Genomic DNA, 16,196 nt, shown 5'->3' with positions numbered 1-16,196 from the left:
AATCTCAAGACATTGGGGCCAAGATGCACTCGGTGCCCCTTTCCCATAATGTGCACAGTTCACCTCAGTGGTCTGGGATGGAAAATGCACCGGCCTAAACATTGGGAAGGGCAAGATAAGGATCATCCCTCTAAGAACACATTCTGAGAAAGTAGTGGAATGGTTATAGTATTGAACTATAAATCTAGAGAACCTTGCTTGTGAACCAAGAATCAGTTTAAATCCCACCCCCCCCCCCCCCCCCCCCCCCCCCCCCCCCCCCGCCGTGACCCCCACCCTGGAGGTTTGAGAGTCAAAGTTTGCATTTAATCAAAAGAAAATAAATAAATCTGGAAATAAAATGATCAATGACTGTGGAGCTGTCAGATTATGATAATAAACCTTGAGCATTAATAGACTACTTTTGTTCTTACAATTTATGGCCAATATCAGGAGACCTGCGAAGGCCATGATGTGTCTCTTGAACCAAACCAACCATTTTTCTTTTAACGTGCTGCTTAAAGTTACCCAAGAGCCATCACCACCGTCTCAGGGCAATGAGGGCTGGGTAATAATCGACACAGACAAAAATGCTCACACCCTAAGAACTGACATCACAAAGAGTAGTCTGCTAATACTAAAGCTCAAGTGTGGGGTATAGCCCAGGATCAGCTTGGAAGTTTGTTCGCTGAGCTGGCAGGTTTGTTTTCAGATGTTTTGTCGCGTCTTCAGTGAACCTTTGGTGAAGCACTGATGTTCTGTCCCACTTTCTATTGATAGTTCAGGATGTCTGGGCTCTGTAATGGGCAGCAACGTCGATGGAGTTGAGAGTGGGGTGTTGTTGGTGGTGGAGGATTACCCCAACCTGGAATGACTTGAGATATAGTTGGGAATTTAAAGATGGTAGTCCTGACGACCAGAAACCAACCAGATTATTGTGCTTTACTCAAGATAAGGGAAGCGCTTGTGGAAGGATGACTATTGTGCTACCTGCCATCATTTGTTGTTGTAAACAGGAAGAAACAGTTTATCCCACTGCCTGCTTGTTTGAACACTAGTGTATGCACAGTTAATGTATTTACTGTGCCAGAGTTAACCAGGTTCGGCCTGGGTACCAAAGCACATTGTGCAATTATAAGCTGTGCAGACATTGACGAGGGTAGTTACATGGAGATCTTCCCTTGTTTGTATCGAAGCATTGCACTTACAAGGAGTTTTGTGTTGTGGAGGAAGACTACAATAGTTTTGTTTTTAAAAAATGTTTCACGGTCCTATGCGTTACACTGGGAGCACTGCATTAGTTCGTTACCCAGGTTCAGTGGGTTAGAGGTGGTGGTGAAAATTGGTGAGGTCGGGAAAGATGCCACAGTGGGTGGGATAGGAGGGGGTGATGGCAATGGGCAGTGAATGAGGGCATTATCGACCACAGTGGGTTGGATAATTGTCGTTGTTGGTGGGCCGGGAGGCTGGTGGGGGGGGCGCGGGAGTGGATAGGAGTGAAGGAGAGTTGGCACTGTGACAGGGTACGGCGGTTGGTGGGGTGGGGTCGAGTAAACTCAATGGTAGGTGCATGCAGCCCCCCTTCTCCCCTCACCCCACATTCCTGATGAAGGGCTTATGCCTAAAGCGTCAACTCTTCTGCTCCTCGGCCACTGCCTGACCTGTTGCGCTTTTCCAGCGGCACCCCTTTCCATGTGTAACAGTTAACGAGAGAGACTGACAGTGGGCAATGTTGAGTTAAATAGTGATTTCATTTGTACGATAAATTCCAGTGCCATTGCTACACAGATGGTTAAAGCTCAACCTCCAGGCAAAAGGAACAGACTGAAATAGCTGGCTTTACATCTCCATAGGCTTTAAGCCCACATCAAAGCATCTGAAAATGTGGCTTCAGTTTCTCATTATTTGGGAGCTCCATCAAAGAATTGAACCCTTCCGTATGTCAGGCTGAAATATGTACCCTCAGTTGGCAGTGTGCTGTTAATAGCCCTCCATTTCTCCGTTTCATCAGTATTTATTCTTGATCTATCTCAAAGGCATGAATTCTTTCCCGGGTCCCATTATTCACTGCCTCACTTATGTTCGCAGGATTCATGTTTTTTTTGCCCCCCAATGTCTTAATGAACTTGAAGCATTTCCCACTGAGCTCCGTTTCCTGCGCTTTTAAGTTTGCATTTATTTATTAAGATTGCAATTATTTATTGGCCTCTGATGTTGTCTCTTCTTCGTCCCACTGCCTCTCAAACTACCTGACAGAGAGTGACTCAGTGGGCCGGGACAGTTCACCATAGCATCCATACGGTGTGGAAGCAGGCCATTCGGCCCATCAGGTCCATACCGACCCTCCGAAGCGCATCCCATCCAGTCCCACACGCCTACCATATCCGTGTATCCCGGCATTTCCCATGGATAACCCACCTCGCCTGCACATCCTTGAGCACTATGGGTCAGTTCAGCATGGCCAATTCGCCTAACCTGCACATCCTTGGACCGTGGGAGGTAACTGGAGCACCTGGTAGAATCTCTTGCTGACACAAGGAAAATGTGCAAACTCCACACAGATAGTTGTCCGAGGTTGGGTTCAATCCCGGGTCCCTAGCGCTGTTCGACCATGGTGCTAACCACTGAGCCACCATGTGACCGCAAGATGTGAGCCTTTCCAGTAAGGCCACCATTTTTTACCCATCTCTCAGATAATGGAGCGGCTTGCTGGGCCTTTGCATTTTTTTGACAGACTGTTTGTTCATAATTGAAACCAGAACTCAGTTGTTAGGCAAGGATTCTTAAATGTTAGGGAGGAAAGGCTAGGAGTTTGAGTCATGACATGGGAGCATCCACTTTGGCAACAGAGAATTAAGTGAAAGTGGGGGAAGGGAACATAAAAGTAGGGATGTTTTATTACAGGTGTAGAGGGCACAGGTGAGACCACATCAAGAGTACAGTATCCAGTTTTGGGTTGCCTTATTTAAGAAGAGACACAATTACATTGAAGCAGAGCAGAGAACGTTCACTTGACTGATTACTGGCAAGAGCGGTTTACTGGTAAGGAAAGCTTGGACAGATTGGGCCTCTATCTATTGGAGTTTAGCAGAAAGTAGTGGTCTTTAATTTGATTTATTGTTATTGTGTATACCTGAGTACAGTGAAGAGTTGTGTTTTGCAAGCAGTACAGGCAGATCATAGCAAAAAAGGATATACAGATCGCAAGGTGCTTAGACAAGCAAGGCGCACGGGGCTATGGCTGCATGGGAGGTGCACAAGGCAAGATCCACATTAGATTTGAAATTAGAAAGGTCCATTCAGTAGCCTGATAATAGCAGGGAAGAAGCTGTTCTTGAACCTGTTGGTGTGTGTGTTCAAGCTTCTGTATTATCCTGACGGAAGAGGTTGGAAGAGAGCTTTACTGGGATGGGAGGGGTCTTTGATGTTGGCAAAGAGAAGTGTAAATGCAGTCAGTGGATGGAAGGTTGGACTCTGTGATGGACTGGGCTGTGCACACAACTCTCTGTAGTTTCTTACAGTCCTGGGCAGAGCAGTTGCCATGTCGTTCTGCACCTGGATAGAGTGCTTTCTGTGGTGTATCTATTAAAGTTGGTGAGGGTCCTGATGGACATGTCGAATATTCCTGAGCCACCTGAGGAAGAAGAGGCGTTGTTGTGCCTTCTTGACTGTCACACCTACATGGGAGAACCAGGACAGATTGTTGGTGATCGTCACTCCTAACAACCTGTCACCCTAAACCCTCTCCACCTCAGCTCTTATTGAAGCGGATAAGAGCTTTAGGGGTCCTGACAAAAATAGAATGCTGAAAGGATGTTTCCCCTTGTGGGAGAAATGAGAAGCAGGGGACAGAACGTAAATTTGGGGATTGCCCATTTAATATCAATGTCAAGATTGTTTTTCTTTTGTTTCTCCAAATGTTTGAGTCTTTGGAACATCTTCTCCAGAATAGAGTTAGAATTCTTGGCTATTTTTAAGACAGCAATATACTTTAACCTAATTATTAGTCAAGAAGTTATCAGCGGAAGCAAGAAATTGGAATTCAAGCCTGAAACCAGGTCAGCCTGAACGGCAGAGTGGGCTTGTGAGACTGAATGATCTATTCCTCCTTGATTCATATTAGGAAGGAGCAACTAAGAAGGTTGCTAGCGAAATAAGTTTGTAAAGCCAGACACTCTAACTGGGGAAAAGCAGGGAATAAAAAAGAGATTTTAAAAAAAAATACACAGGCCTACCAGATAGAATCATAGAATCCCTACAGTGTGGAAATAGGCCCTTCAGCCCAGCAAGACCACATCAATCCTCCAGAGAGTAACCCACCCAGACCCATTTCCCTACATTTACCCCTGACTAATGCACCTAACACTGGGCAATTTAGCATGGCCAATTGACCTGGCCTGCATATCTTTTGGAATGTGGGAGGGAACCCACACAGACACTGGGAGAATGTGCAAGCTCCATACAAATAGTCACCCGAGGCTGGAAGTGAATCTGGACGCTCTCTGTCTCGTGCTCTCTCTGTCTCGCTGTCTCTCTCTCTCATTTTCTAATTCTACCGTGAATCTGTATGCTGATATAGACAATTATTAGTAAAGGTTGTGACTACCCTTTTGTATCAAAACCTTTGAAAAAGAGAGAATTTACATTGATATGGCAACTTTCACAACCTCAGGACTTGGGAAAGCACTTTCAGCCGAGGAATGCTTGTGAATGATAGATACTGAGTGCAAAGTGAGAATTGCAACAGGCAGTTTTCCCACAGCAAACTCTTGCAAATAGCAGTGTGATAAGGGCTAGATAATCTGTTTCGAACAATAAACGTTGGCCCAGGAACTGAGAGAGAACTCGACTGCTTTTCTTCAGAGTAGTGCCTGGGATTGATCTGTTTTGATCTGAAATTGTTGATGAGACATTTGCCTTAACTTAGCCCAGCTCTCAACTCAAGTCTGGATGAGGTTTCAGCTGCCTCACAAGTTGGAAGGAGGAATCAGTGCTGGGAATGCTGTTGTTTGTAATATGATCTGGATGAAAATGGTGGTCTGATTTGCAGATGAATAAAAATTGGTGGTGTTGTGGAAATTAAGGAAGGTTGTCACAGGTTGCAGGACGTACATCAGTTGGAAAGTTGGGTGGAGAAATGACAGAGGGAGTTTAATCCAGATTAATGTGAGGTGATGCATTTTGGGAAGTCAAATGCAAGAGGAAAATAAATGGCAGGATCCTTGGAGGTGTTGATAGAACATCGAATGTAGAACATTACAGTGCAGTACAGGTCCTCGATGTTGCGCTGACCTGTAATACCAATCTGAAGCCCATCTAACCTACACTATTCCATTATCATCCGTATGTCTATCCAACTATCAAATAAATGCCCTTAAAAGTTGGCGAGTCTACTACTTTTGCAGGCAGTGTTCCACACCCATACTACTCTGAGTAAACTCCTACTACTTTGAGTAAATAACTCCAAAACTGATATACAGGGGGTATTTGACGTCCAAGTCCATAGATACCTTTCAAGTCTAAAAGCATCCTTCCTGTCGAATGGTGACCAGAATTGAACGCAGTATTCTAAAGGTGGCTGCACCAATGTCCTATACAGCCACAACATGACTTCTCAACTCCTTTACTCAGTGTTCTGACCAATGAAGGCAAGCATGCTAAATGCCACCACCTTCACCATCCTGTCTACCTGCAACTCCACTTTCAGGGAACTGTGAACATGCTCCCCTAGATCTCTTTATTCAGCAACATTCCCCATGGTCCTTCCATTAAGTCCCGTCCTGATTTGCCTGACCAAAATGCAACACCTCACATTTATCTAATCGGCCATTTATCTAATGACCCATCGGCCCATCTGAACGAGGTCCTGTTATTGAGATAATCTTCGCTGTCTGATACACCACCCATTTTGGTGTCATCTGCATACTTACTAGCTATAACTGCTATGTTCACATCTAAATTATTTATATAAAACAGTGGATCCAGTACCGATCCTCATGGTACACCACTGGTCACAGGTCTCCAGTCTGAAAAGCAAACCTCAACCACCAGCCCCTATCTCTTACCTTCAAGCCAATTTTGTATCCAATTGGTTAGTTCCCACTGATCTAACTTTACTAACCAGCCTACCATGTGGAACCTTGTTGAACACTTAGCTGAAGTCCGTATAGACAATGTCCACCACTCTGCCTTCATCAATCCTCTTTGTCAAATCTTAAGAAGAACTCTGTCAAGTTTGCAAGACGTGATTTCTCATGCGCACTGCCATGTTGACTATCCGTAATCAGTCCTTGCCTTTCCAAATGCATGTAAATCCTATCCCTCAAAATCCACCCCCCCCCCCCCAAACCTGCTCATTACTGATGTCAGGCTCACCGGCCTGTAGCTCCCAAGCTTTTCCTTACCACTTTTCTTAAATAGTGGCACCACATTAGCTCCAGTCTTCCAACATATCACAGGCAACACTGTAGCTCTGTGGTTCACACTGCTGCCTCAAAGCGCAAGGGACTTGGGTTCGATTCTGGCCTCGGGTGACTGTGTGGAGTCTGCACGTTTTCCCTGTGTCTGTGCAGGTTTCCTCCAGGTGCTCCAGTTTCCTCCCACAAAGATGTGCAGGTTAGGGAGAACTGGCCAAATTAAATTGCCCATGGTGTTCAGGGATGTATAGATTAGATGCATTAGTCATGGGAGATGTAGAGTAATAGGGTAGGGGAATGGGTCTAGGTGGGTTACTTTTCAGACGGTTAGTGTGGGTTTGTTGGGCCAAATAGCCTGTATTTCACAGTGTGGGATTCTATGATTCGCCCTTGACTGTCATTGATACAAATATCTCAACAAGCAGCCCTGTAATCTCTTCCCTTTGCTACTTCTCAGACTAGAAGGGCACCACTTTAACTGGGACAACACAGACATCTTAGGCCAGGTGAAACAAAGACATGCACGAGAATTCTTAGAGACATGGCATTCTAAACAGAACTCCATCAATAAACACATTAGTTTAGATCCTATCTACCTTCCCTTGGGAAAAAAACTGGAAATGACATTACGCACCTTAAGAAGTCAAGACCTATGAATAGAGAGATGGGACATACCACCAGCACTTTACTAGAGACTCTCACTGATGATGTTAGCTAGTATGGTGACAAAACCTCTGAAAACAAACCTTCAAGCTCAGCGAGCTAACTTTTACATACTTATCATCAACCTGAGCTACAAATCTTCTCAAAAATTGCTAAAGTGGTAATGTCCCTACCTCTGAAATAGGAGGCTTGGGTCAGGTCTTACCTGCTCCAGAGGATTGTAATGACATCTCTGATCAGACATGTTGATTAGAAAATATATCTCCGGTTTGTTTTCAACCAGTGATTTATACCCAATGGGAAGAGAGATGGAAGGTTAGACAGAGGAAGGAACTGAGGTCTAAGTCAGTGATTGCTTTTCAAGGCCGGGTGGGAGTCAGCAAGGTGAGCCGGTGTGAGAGGAGAGTTCAAAGGTGTATGCGGCTGAAAGATTGGATGGTGAGGTTGCTGATTCTGTGTACCCCAGGAGCAAAAGCCCCAGCCAGGGCCTTCTACAGTCTACGAAAACATGTACTGCTGCTGTATAGCACTCCCAAGTCTCTCCTCTCAGATTGTGTGTTTGTCCACATATGTATGTTTGCAGGGAAAGGCTGAGATAGATAATTCTGGGACTTCTGACTGACTGCAGTCGTGTGCCTCTTTGTATCAAGTCACGTACATCTGACGTGAAATGTCAATTAGAGACTTGACTTCGGGGAATATTTTGCCTGTCTGTGTAAACATAGCAATTTCAGGACTGGAATTTGACCCAAGTACACTCCTTTTCAACAATGATCAAATCTACATTTAATATACTTTGGACCAGTGCCCACTCTGACAGGAAATACCACCATCTGTCGTTTCCGAGCAAGAAAGGAAAAGTCCATAAATTTTCTTCAGTTTAGCGTAAAGACTCATCTCTTGGAAATGGCCACTTTTTTGTTGCATTTAATGTGCAACACTTTGTTCATGGCTCTGGACATCTCTGGTAGACTTTTCACCAGAAATGTTTTCACAACTTGGAACATGGTAACCCAGATTTAAAAAGGTGCTCATGAAATAAACAGGAAGCATGGCTGGACAAACTGGAAGGGGCTGGCACTGACATGGGGCTTAAAGACAGACATGGGGCTATATACAGGAATGGCTGTCTTTCATTGTTGGCTCTTGTTTGATGTATTTCCTAAATCTGTCATGCACCTTCATGGAAACAAATCGCAAGGTCTCTGTCCATGGAAATAGCTGCTTGTCACAATCTCAACACATCGGTACATGAATGGGTTTGGAGGGGTATGGGCCAGGAGCAGGCAGATGGGACGAGTTTAGTTTGAGATAATGTTCATTATGGGCTGGCTGGACCGGAGAGTTTGTTTCTGTGCTATGTGATGCTATCTGAACAGTCTCAACCATAGGATACTGCTCAGCCACTCCATTAGTTAATATTGCCTGCCTCAGTGTCACTTCCTTTCACAATCTTTATATCCCTTCATGGCTTTGGCATCTAAATATTGCCATCTTGAACATGTTCAGTCATTGCATTTCTGTCTCTGGGGTGGGGAATTCCAAAGATTTTACATCTCTCTTACGTAAGACAGACGATGTCATAGTGGTGTTATCACTGGACTGTTAATCCAGAGACCCAGGTCATGTTTTGGGGACCTGGGTTCGAATCCTACATGTGACTTGAATTCAACAAAAATCTGGAATTAAGAGTCTCATGATAACCATGAGTCAATTGGAAAAACCCATCTGGTTTGCTAATATCCTTCTAGGAAGGAAACTACCAGCCTAACCTGTTCTGACCTACATGTGACTCCAGGCCCACAGCAATGTGGTTGACCCTTAACTGCCCTCTGGCTTGGCCAGAGACACCCACATCCCCTGAATGAATTTAAAAAATAGGTCGGTAATCAAATCCTTTATAATAGATTCTAATACTCCCCCTTTTTCTGGCATCAAATTAACAAATTTGTAGTTTGCCCTGTAATCTCCTCCTCCCCTCTCTTCCTACACTGGTGTTAAACTTGCCTGTCTCTAATCTGCAGGACGCTTCCCAGAATTAATCTGACCAATTCATCCATGATCTCTTGAGAAGTCTCCTTCAACACTCTGCCTCTGTCGGCCTTTTCAGACACGTCTTCATTTTGTTACTGGGATAATGCTCACCGTGTAGCCAACTCTCAGTTGTTGTTAATGAAGATTTAAACAAAACCAGCATCTCTGGTTCACTTTAGGGAAGGAAATCTGCCATCCTTATCCTACATGTGACTCCAGGCCAAGCAGAAAAGTGGTTAGCACTCAACTGCCCTTTGAAAAGGCAAAGAGAGCATTCAGTTCAAGTATAGTTGGGGATACCAATGCCAACCTTATTAAAATCCCACATGAGAATTTTCTTTTTTAGAAAGAAATGGTCTTGGGCCTGTGGTTGAGCTTCATTAGAGCCTGTCTGTGCAAGATTCAGTCAGAAGGAAAACGAGAAATTGTGATTACATTGGACATTTCAGAATCTGAGGCCATCCTGGTATACCTGACGAGAATTGGAGTGTAATTCTAGGAAACTTAGCTACCAGTTTGTACACTGCAAGCTTCCACAAACAACAGTATGATGATCAGTGATGTGCATCAAGGGATAAATTGGGTAAAACTCTGGGGAGATATCACCTGTTTTATTATTAATTCAAAATCATACCAAGGGATCACTTACAACCCCCCCGAGTGGGGCAGACAGGGCTGTGGATTTATATCCCTGTATGATTTAAAACATAAGGATCATTCTGTGTTAAATCGGGTCAGTGACTGGGAGATGGCACTGTTAAGGGGCTTCAAAGAGAAACAGGTTTGCGTTTTCTATGAAGTGCTGCTAGTGATGACTGGGGTCTGAGTGACTGTAATCAACAACACTGGCCTGCTTCAAACAGCATTTAATCATGGGCCACTTCAACTCCATGTTGTTATCCCTGGAATGGAGCCATTTTTGAGTCGTGGTTATTTTTCTGCGTCAGTGTGTGAGATGATAAAAGTTGCAAGCCAGTGCGGGCAAAGTTTCTGTGTGTGCTTTAGCAGATAGAATTTTTTTTGTGCTGCTGTCTTTGTTAGATGACCAAATTACTAAGGTCTCTGTTAACTCTCATTAAATTGAGATGCAACCTTTTCTTTTCCAGATTTTTTTACCTCCATTGCAGTTGTAATGGTGGAGTTGCACAATAGCTTTACATAATATACTCTGGCTGCTTTTGTCCAGCAGCTGCTGTAGGGTGCAATAACTTCTATTCATAGAACGTACCTTGTCCCACAACACGTACACCCGTGCGCACACGCACACCATTGAACCATTCTGACCTGGGGTTGTCTTTTTGATTCCTTCTCCCCCACTCCTGGTTGGGCCGTTCCCTGTCATGGGAGTGTAGCGGTGCAGAATGTAACCGTTCGACCCTTCAATCCTGATAGAGTCGTATCACGGAAACGAGAAGGGTAACTCAGCCTGAACATTATTTGTATTCTGATTTCGCTCCACAGATGCTGCCAGATCTGCTGAGCTTTTCCAGCAATTTCTGTTTCTTTTTACAGAAACCGACCCTTCAATCCACTGGTCCAGATATCCCAACCTAATCTAGTCCCATTTGCCAGCACTTGGCCCATGTCCCTCTAACCTCTTCCCATTCATGTACCCATCCAGATGCCTCTATGTTTGCACCAGCCTCCACCACTTCCTCTGGCAGCTCATTCCATACACGCATCACCCTCTGCATAAAACAGTTGCCTCTTAGGTCCACTTTAAATCTTTCCCCTCTCACCTTAACCCTATGCCCTTTACTTCTGGACTCCCCCACTATGGGAAAAAGACCTTAACTGTTTACCCTCTCCATGCACCTCATAATTTTATAAACTCGTACAAGGTCACCCCTCAGCTTCCGACATTCCAAGTAAAATAGCCTCAGCCTATTCGGCCTCTCCCGATAGCTCAAATCATCTAGCCCTGGCAACATCCTTGTAAATCTTTTCTGAACCCTTTCAAGTTTTACAACACGCTTTCTCTCGCAGGGGAGTTCGTTGCTGGCTTGTAATTTTGTTGTAACTCACCATGTGATTTTCCCCTAACAAAACAAAAACCACACATTATTCAGGTGTCCACAGATAGTCATCAGAAATTAGAATCCTGGGTCTTTTATTTTCCCCCTCCCTGCCTCAAATACTGAAATGGAACCTGTGATGATATACCCCCAGTGTATCTTTGATCTGAGTAGCTCAGTTGCTCACGACACTGAGTTAAGGTGTACCTCGGGGAACGGTGAACCAGAGACATTGAGCAATATCATTTCGAAGAAAAAAACAAACCCAAGTCTCGTTTTGAACCCTTGGGCTGTGCTGAATGAAATGTTTGTCAGGAGGGGTGAATGTCACAAGTGGGATAAAGTAACCGAGCACTTGGGCATGCATGAGCTGATCAAAAAGCGACTGTGTGTCTTTGTGAAGAGTAGCTAATTGTTAAGACTCCACCCCCCCCCCCCCCCTTCCCTGTCCCCTCCCAAGACAAAACCTCTGAGGAGCACCCTGCTCCCGCTGCACATCTTTGGTATTGTCTAAATGGCATTGCGGCCATCTTTATTTCGGCCAAGCTGCATCGCTGCTGCAGTCCTAGCCCCTATTTTTAAAAAATTTATTCATGGGAGGTGGGCGTCACTAGCTAGGCAGCATTTATTGCCCAGAGGGCAATTAAGAGTCAACCACGTCGCTGTGGGTCTGGAGCCATGTGTAGACCAGACCAGGTAAGGATAGCAGCTTCCTTCCTTCCCTGAAGGGCCTGAGTGAACCAAATGGTGTTTTTCCAACAATGGGTTCACAGTCATCATTAGAGTTCATTATTTCCATCATTATTATTTCCAGAGCTCAGGTCAGACCATCTGCCATGGTGTGGGATTTGAACATAGCTCCCTAGAAGATATACCTGCGTCTCCAGATTAGCAGTCTAGCGATAATAGCATGAGGCCATTGCCTCCCCGCTGTGACTAGCCAGTTAATCAGTGGTAAACAAACGCTGTGTCCAACTTATGGCTGCTAGGGGCTACCTATCGTACTAACCTTATACTTTTTTTAAACCCCCCACAGGTCTTTGACCTGTGACCATGCAACAACAGCTCCCCCTCCAGATTAAATCAGGTACTAGGATTAGGGAGAGAGTGAGTTCAACAAACGGATGTCAAATCCTGCTGATTGTCAGGCATGTTTATTCTGGCCCTGGTAATGATTTGTTGCTGTGCGCTGGTCTGAAAGTAAGTTGCATGTACCTGCTCCAGTCACCGTGAATCCCATCAGAGCTCCGTCTGCGAATAAATTACTGTCTGATTGACTCTACGGTCTCTTTCTCCTGAGAGGGTAATGGGTCTCAGATGGAATGCCAAGCCCCTCATGAGTGATCTGCAGTGACAGTCTTACTGCAGATGGGAGCCTTAATAGAAAAGCTTTACTCTCTTAAAACCAAGTGTAAATGCTTACTCGCCCAAAGTCACTTGTCACAAATTTCTTGAGGCCGCACCTTCCATTGCGATTGCTCTGTCTGATTCCAAAATGGCCAATCTGTCATCTCAAGCAGAGTCATCAAGTCCTGCAGCATGGAGACAGGACTTTTGGCCCAAACTGGTCCACACCGACCAAAAATGTCCGTCGACGCTAACCCCATTTCCCTGCACTTGGCCCATATCCTTCTAATCCTAAATAGAAGAGGTTGATCCATACATAGCAAGCAATGTTTGATATGACACACAGGTGATGTTGCTGGACTGGGAGCCACTGTTAGTTGATGAGCTACAATGAGTTGTTGAGTTAATGGGACTTGATGTGAATTTTGAGCAGCAGAGTTTCCAAAATGCTCCGTTTAATAAATGGTGCAACATGGGAGTTTGGGGTGGTGCTGCATTGGAATAAAACTGAGGTAACAAAGGCTTGAAAGGATAGGGATCTGCTGTTGCACTGTTATTACATTAATACCCCTTGCATTAGCTAAATGCGACAGTAATATGCTCATGATGTGTTTGAAGCAAGACTCTGTTTTTAAAAGCACTCTGTACAGTCACTCCTCCTGAACAGACGATGGTGATTTGTTTATTGAACAACCAGTGAGCAGTTTGAGAAACATCAGTGAGGATTCATGTTTATTATGCTGGGGGAATATGGAAGGGTTCAATGGACATAAATTTCTTTTATAAACAGATGTAATGGGGGAAGGGCTCCAATATCACTTGAAATGTTTTGCCATGAAATAATATCCCTTTGATTCTGACCCATGAGCTCTGGCTTCCCTTGTTCTTTGAGAAGCAAACAGTCTCTTGCTGCTGACAGTATATTTCTATAGAACGCCATTGGCATACCAAAGAAAGTCTCAGCTAATGCTAAGCTCTTGACTGCTTTTTAATTAATTACAAGATGTGGGTGTCACTGGCCAGGCCAGCATTTATTGCTGTGTAGACAGTTAAGAACCAACTAAATTGCTGTGGGTCTGGAGTTGAACGTAGGCCCGACCAGGTTGGGATGGCAGTTTCCTTCCCTAAAGGACATTACCGAGTCCAGGTTTTCCTGACAATCAGCACGGTTTCACAGTCTTAATACCAGATTGATTTTGTGCTTTGACAAAGGGTCTGTTAGACTCGAAACGTCAGCTCTTTTCTCTCCTTACAGATGCTGCCAGACCCGCTGAGATTTTACTGCATTTTCTCTTTTGATTTTTTTTTTCACTGATTTCAAATTCCACCTCCTGCCACGGCAGGATTTGAACCCAAGTCCTCGCCTCGTTATAGAACATTACAGCGCAGTACAGGCCCTTCGGCCCTCGATGTTGCACCCACCTGTAAAACCAGTCTGAAGCCCATCTAGCCTATGCTATTCCATTTTTGTCCATATGTCTATCTAATGCCATTTAAATGCTTAAATTTGGCGAGTCTGCACAGTTGCAGGCAGGGTATTCCATGCCTCTACTACTGAGTAAAGACCTAGACTTTTATCTGGATCTCTGGATTAATAGACCAGCAATAGATCATCGCTTCCCCTCTAATCTGGTGCATTGTTGATCCATCAAACCTTACTTGACAGCATTTTATTTCCTCCTGTATAAAACATTGGTCTTTCCATTCCTACTGTAGGTATTTTGGCAACGGCTAACCAATCTGTTTGCCTCACCTCTCCCACATTCTCAACACTCCAAGCTCACTTAGTCATGAAGTATCTCTTTAGTGCGTCGTATCCCCCCTGAACAAATGTTGTGTCTTCAAGATGCCCACAGACATTAAGAAGCTCAAGTGCCTTTGACATGGATAATGTTTAAATGTGCTCCATTTAAGTTCAGAGCCTCTCCGATAAGTCCCAAGTTCTGTGCTATTCAAGTGACTGGACTCTGCACTTTTATGACCAGGTGAGGAGGGCTGAGACAGCAGCCCCCAAACCACTCCACCCCACTCCTCCTCACCCCTTTTTAGTTGTTTCCACTTGTGGGAGAATCCGAAGCTGGGGAGAGAGAGGGAGAGAGAAAGAAAGAGAGTTAGACCCTGTGAGAGATAGGGATAATGCTCCCAGGAGGGATTTCTCATAGTCGTGGTAAAATATGGACTATCAATTTTTGATTTTAGGAATAAATAATTTTCATCCCTAAGACCTCCTGGGCTAAAGTTCCAACCCTCCCACCCCCCCCCCCCCCCGCAAGAGAAAGGAATGTAGCATTAATATACTCATCTGTGATCGGCATCACAAAACTTGTCCTGCTTGAATTTATACGGGTATGATAAGGTGTATACATTAAATACACAAAGTTGTCTTCATATATCAGTTTGAGAAGAAAATAGAACCAGGCTTGAGAATACACAACTGAACCAAATTTTAATAGCTTCTCTGCCAAGAAAGAACTGATACTTCCAGTGATGTTGATAAACTTCACAAATGGGCCATCTTTTCCCATGGGCCTTGCCAGCAAGAGCTCCACGTCAGCCTAGGTCGAGGTCTATTGTTGTCACTTCTTGGGTTTTCCCAGCAAAGGTAACTGGACCTTCGGAACATGGAGAATTGTCTCACTTTCTGCCCAGAGCATGGACAGAACAGCACGTTGACTGAATTCAGCTCATCGAGTGAGGGTGAAAGTTTAGACCTGGGTTTGTGCAGCTAAACTAACCCGAACATTAATTCATTCATTCAATTCTTTTTGTTCTCTCCATGCTTCAGTAATGCCAGATTGCACTTAAATGTGAACCAAAGAAAACATGTTAGACTCCCAGAGCAAAGCCATTAACATCTGGGAGAGAATGATGTGTCAGCCTACTGAAAATAACCCTTCACTGCAGTATTATTTTTACAACCCTTCCCAGAGGACTCCCATTAATATTTTTATGTTGCCATCTCTGAAATTGAAATGTTGAAGCAGCTTTTAAAATGCTTGTGCTCGGCAGGTGGTTATAGTTAAATGCCGACAGTGTCTTCAGACTTTGAGATGCTTGCCTCTTCAATCACCTGAAGAGACCAGCGCTGGAATTTTACACAAAGTTGGTGGTCTTGCTGTTTTTCTCGTTTTCTGCCAGCTCCCTGAGCTGAACAAGCCAGCTTGGAGATAGGCAGATGCTGGAGAGTCAGCATCGATAAAATGAAGAGCTGCAGAAAGCACAGCAGGTCAAGCAGCATCCGAGGACCAGGAGAGTTGACGTTTCAGGCGGGAGCCCTTCATCAGGACTGGGGAGGGGTAAAGGGGGCTGAGAGATAAATAGTGGAAGGAAGGGGTGGGTGCAGCTATGGGCAAGGTAGTTGGGATGGCGATTGGTGGATGCAGGAGGGATGTGATGGAGATTGGGAAGGGTAGAGTGTAAAGGTGGGAAGGAGCGTCTGAGGCTGAGGGGTGACCTTATAGAGGTTTATAAAACCTTGGGGGGCATGGATAAGAAAAATAGACAAAGTCTTTTCCCTGGGGTGGTGGTGTCCAGAACTAGAGGGCATAGGTTTAGGGTGAGAGGGGAAAGATATAAAAGACCTAAGGGGCAAATCTTTCATGCAGAGGATGGTACGTGTATGGAATGAGCTGCCTGAGGAAGTGGTGGAGGCTGGTACAATTGCAACATTTAAAAGGCATCTGGATGGGTATATGAATAGGAAGGATTTGGAGGGATATGGGCCAAGTGCTGGCAGGTGGGA

At 44.7% G+C, this 16,196-nt stretch overlaps 1 protein-coding gene across 4 annotated transcripts in view; it reads left to right on the top strand.

The window, feature by feature from the left end:
• LOC140492234 (dihydropyrimidinase-related protein 3-like) overlaps positions 1-16,196 on the top strand; it is a 240,286-nt gene that overhangs the window by 180,146 nt on the left and 43,944 nt on the right. The window lies entirely within an intron of this gene.

Source organism: Chiloscyllium punctatum, chromosome 20 (assembly GCF_047496795.1).
Source record: "Chiloscyllium punctatum isolate Juve2018m chromosome 20, sChiPun1.3, whole genome shotgun sequence".
In the NCBI taxonomy this organism is placed as follows: domain Eukaryota; kingdom Metazoa; phylum Chordata; class Chondrichthyes; order Orectolobiformes; family Hemiscylliidae; genus Chiloscyllium; species Chiloscyllium punctatum.
The sequence above is the reverse complement of the archived record's forward strand: the minus strand, read 5'-3'. Positions and strand labels throughout refer to the sequence as shown.